Source organism: Phyllostomus discolor, chromosome 11 (genome assembly GCF_004126475.2).
Source record: "Phyllostomus discolor isolate MPI-MPIP mPhyDis1 chromosome 11, mPhyDis1.pri.v3, whole genome shotgun sequence".
Classification (NCBI taxonomy): domain Eukaryota; kingdom Metazoa; phylum Chordata; class Mammalia; order Chiroptera; family Phyllostomidae; genus Phyllostomus; species Phyllostomus discolor.
In genome coordinates this window covers 39600170-39604763 of record NC_040913.2, presented here as the reverse complement: position 1 = coordinate 39604763, position 4594 = coordinate 39600170, and the positions used below count along the sequence as shown (strand labels likewise).

At 34.6% G+C, this 4594-nt stretch overlaps 1 non-coding gene across 1 annotated transcript; it reads left to right on the top strand.

Annotated features, from left to right (window-relative positions):
- Window positions 1-541: 541 nt before the first annotated feature.
- Window positions 542-670, top strand: LOC114509012. The gene has a single exon (XR_003685582.1). It is a non-coding gene; the product is annotated as a small nucleolar RNA SNORA3/SNORA45 family (small nucleolar RNA).
- Window positions 671-4594: the final 3924 nt, after the last annotated feature.

Genomic DNA, 4594 nt, shown 5'->3' with positions numbered 1-4594 from the left:
TGTTTCTTTTAATTACATGCTATTATATCATTGTTCTGATTAAATCTGTACAATGGCTCTGAAGCTCATCAAAGTGAAGTCTTTACATTGTCCTACAAATTTCTATGTGGACTAATCTCAATTTTGACAACCTCTTTGCCATTACTCTCTCCTTCACACATCCAGGCTGAAACTCTGGTACTTTGTTGTTCAAAACATGCTCTCATTTCAGGGCCTAAACTATTTTCCCTAGATAGCCACATGGTTCTTTGCTGAAATGTCAAATTCCCAGTGATAAATTTTCTTATTACAATTTAAAATTGCAAGACATCTTTGCTGTAACACTGGTCACCTACTGTACACACATGTACACACAAACTTACACACATACCTGTCTGTCTATCTATCTATCTATTTGTTTAAATATTTTATATCTCTTTGATCTTACCAGAATATCATGTTTGTTGTTTACTAATGTAGCCTGAGCATCTGGAAAAATACCCAGGCATAATAACATGATATAGGAACTTACTAAAACTTTGTTAAAAAAATTAAAAATTAGCCCAAGACTAGAATCACATCCTGACAGCTGTTGTCCTGGTGTGCTACAGTTCTTGGGAGAATTTGTTGGTCTTGATTCACTAACAAGAGCAGTCAGTACCCCTGGTTAGTGCCCAGATCAAAAACATGCCCTCCACAGCTATCTGATGGAGTGGGTTGTCTGGCATCTTTTGTCATACCCATCAGGGAGTTGGTACCTTCCATGATATGCTGTAACCTTTTTCTCTCTTTCTTAAAATATAAAAATAAATAAAAATTATAATTTACTATTTATTGATCATTAACTATTTTCAAACACTGTGGTAAATGCTATAGTTGTGTTATCTTATATGACTCTCACAAGTGAAGAACCTAGGACACAGTGTTGGAATTTAATCTTAGTTCTATCTACTTGTCTTTGACATTCCATAACTCTTATATTAGCTACTTACCATTCCTTTATCATTGTATCTGCAATTTCAACTAAATATATATTTAATTCTGGTCCTAACAGGTCAACCTATTAGAATTAAACAATCATGTGGTCTGGTTTATTTTAATAAAATTTCATATGGTGTCTTGATCCTATGACCTGCAAAATATCCCTTTGCATTCTAGAATAAATTTATTTTGTGTTTTGTATTACAGAAATATAGTATCTTAACACCAAAGCATTGATTGGGAGTCATTGATCCATATGTCATAGAAAAGTTGATATTTGCTTAAACTTCTCCTCATCCTATCCTAGGTATTCTTCAATGTAAATACCAACAAGTCTGTAATTCCTCTACTTCACCATGATTCCTTTCTGAAAGGATTATAAATGAAGGATAATTTTATTTTTTTATTTTTTATTGGTGATATCTGTGAACTTCATCTTGTTTTCATTATTTTCTCTGTATTGTATGTAAGAGAGAAGCATGTCTAGTGGACATAGTGTTCAAGCTTCCAAGCCCTACAGCCATGTGGAAATAGCAGACCTTGTGATCTACCATTGTTTTAAAGCTATAGTTCCTTGAATCCAAGGTTAAACAAAGTTTAATGGGAATTACAGATTACTATTATTTTCATAGCTTGGAAGTTATGGTTTATAAAAATATGATTTAATAAAAAACAAAGTTTTTGTTTTGTTATTTGTTTTTAATCATACATCTTCCAGGAGACTATGTTACTTCCTAAGAGCAAAATAGGTCCTTAGAAGAATGAATTGTTTCTTTCAGGCTAGTAAGATATGAGTTTGTAGCATGAATGAACATCCTATTAACAGGCCAGAAGGGAAAACTCTTATATAAATACAGGGAAGGTAAATTAATATAGAAGAAAATATAGGGACAGAGGAAGAAAGTCTGTTTTTTTTTAAATTTTATTTTAATCATTGTTCAAGTACAGTTTTCTGCCTTTTACTCCCATTCCAGCCCACCCACCCAACATTCCCCTCTTCTCCCATTACCCCCCACCCCTAGTTTTTGTCCATGTGTCCTCCAAATTTGTTCCTGTAAACCCTACCTATTCTCTCCTGAAATTCCCTCTTCTCTCCCCTCTGGTCACTGTAGGTCTGTCCCCTATTTCAGTGTCTTTGGTTATATTTTGCTTGTTTCTTTGTTTTGTTGTTTAGGTTCCTGTTAAAGGTGATATCATGTGGTATTTGTCTTTCACTGCCTGGCTTGTTTCACTTAGCATAATGCTTTCCAGCTCCATCCATGCTGTTGCAAAGGATAGGAGCTCCTTCTTTCTTTCTGCTGCATAGAATTCCATTGTGTAAATATACCATAGTTTTTTTGATCCATTCATTTACTGATGGGCAGTAAATGAACGATAGGTTACTTCCAGCACCTAGCTATTGTAAATTGTGCTGCTATGAACATCGGGGTGCATAGGTTCTTTTGTATTGGTGTTTCAGTATTCTCAGGATATAGTCCCAGCAGTGGAATTGCTTGGTCAAAAGGCACATCCATTTTTAGTTTTCTGAAGAACTTCCATACTGCTTTCCATAGTGGTTGTACCAGTCTGCAGTCCCACCAACAGTGCACTAGGGATCCCTTTTCTCCACAACCTCTCCAACACTTGTTGTTTATTGCTTTGTTTTTGATGGCCATTCTGAATGGTGTGAAATAGTATCTCATTGTGGTTTTAATATGCATCTCTCTGATAGCTAGCGATACTGAACATCGTTTCATATGTCTTTGGATTTTCTGTATGTCCTCCTTGGAGAAGTGTCTGTTCAAGTCCTTTGCTCATTTTTTAATTGGGTTACTTGTCTTCTTAGAGTGCAGTCATGTAAGTTCTTTATATATTTTGGAGATGAAACCCTTGTCTGAGGTATCATTGGCAAATATGTTTTCCCATACAGTTGGTTCTCTTTTTATTTTGATACTGTTTTCTTTAGCTGTGCAAAAGCTTTTTATTTTGATGAAGTCCCATTTGTTTATTCTTTCCTTTATGTTCCTTGCTCTAGGAGACATGTCAGTAAAAAAGTTTCTGCGTGATATCTGAGATTTTCCTACCTACGTTCTCTTCTAGGACTTTAATAGTGTCGATGTGTTAATTTTAATAGGATACAAAATCTGTGTTCCAATATATCTTCATTTCCCTGTGTGCCTTTGTTCTGTGACTGACATACAGATAACATCTTCATTCATCTTCAACTCACCAAAACAATTTTATAAAAATTCCTCTATGTGTATCTCTTTTAAATCAGATGGCAGACATAGTTACAATTTTTTCTTTTATATTCTTTTTATTTTTAAATACTTTTTATTGTTATTCTATTATTATTTTCCCAATTTTTCCCACTTTGTTCTCCTCTTCCCATCCCATCCCTGGCTTCCACAGTAAATGAATTTACTGACATATCAGTAAAAAAGTTTCTGTGTGAAATATCTGAGATTTTCCTGCCTACATTCTCTTCTAGGACTTTAATGGTGTCACGGTTTATATTTAAGTCTTTTATCCACCTTGAATTTATTTTTGTATAAGGTGTAAGTTGGCGCTCGAGTTTCATTTTTTTGCACATAGCTGTTCAGTTCTCCCAACACCATTTGTTGAAGAGGCTATTTTTATTTCATTTTATGTTGCTGGCCCCTTTGTCAAATATTAATTGACCATAGAGGCTTGGGTTTATTTCTGGGCTCTCTGTTCTGTTCCATTGGTCCATGTGCCTGTTTTGATGCCAGTACCAGGCTGTTTTGATTACAGTGGCCTTGTAGTATAGTTTAGTGTCAGGTATTGTGATCCCTCCTGCTTTACTCTTCTTTGTCAAAATTGCAGCAGCTATTTGGGGTTGTTTATGGTTCCATATAAATTGCTGAAGTGTTTGTTCTATGTCTGTGAAATAAGCCATTGGTACTTTAATAGCTATTACATTGAATGTGTAAATTGCTTTTGGTAGTATGGACATTTTGATGATATTAATTCTTCCAATCCATGAACATGGAATATGTTTCCATTTGTTTGTGTCTTCCTTGATTTCTTTCCTCAGTGTTATGTAGTTTTCTGAATACAGGTCTTTTACCTCTTTGGTTAGGTTTATTCCTAGTTATTTTATTTTTCTTTTTGCTATTTCAAATGGGATTTTTTTCTTGATTTCTGCTTCTGCTGTTTCATTGTTGGTGTACAGAAATGCCTTTGATTTCTGGATATTGACTTTGTATCCCGCTGTTTTGCCAAATTCATTTATTAGGTCAAGCAGTTTTTTGGTAGAGTCTATAGGATTTTCTATGTACACTATCATGTCATCTGCAAACTGTGACAGTTTTGTTTCCTCCTTTCCGATTTGGATTCCTTTTATTTCTTTTTCTTGTCTGATTGCTGTTGCTAAAACTTCCAGTAGTATATTGAATAGAGGTGGTGAAAGTGGACATCCTTGTCTTGTTCCTGTTCTTAGTGGAAAAGATTTTAATTTTTTCCCATTGAGTATAATGTTGGCTGTAGGTTTCTCATATATGGGCTTTATTATGTTGAGGAATGCTCCCTCTATTCCCACTTTGCTGAGTGTTTTTATCATAAATGGGTGCTGTAACTTATGAAATGCTTTTTCTGCATCTATTGATATGATCATGTGGTTTTTGTCTTTGCT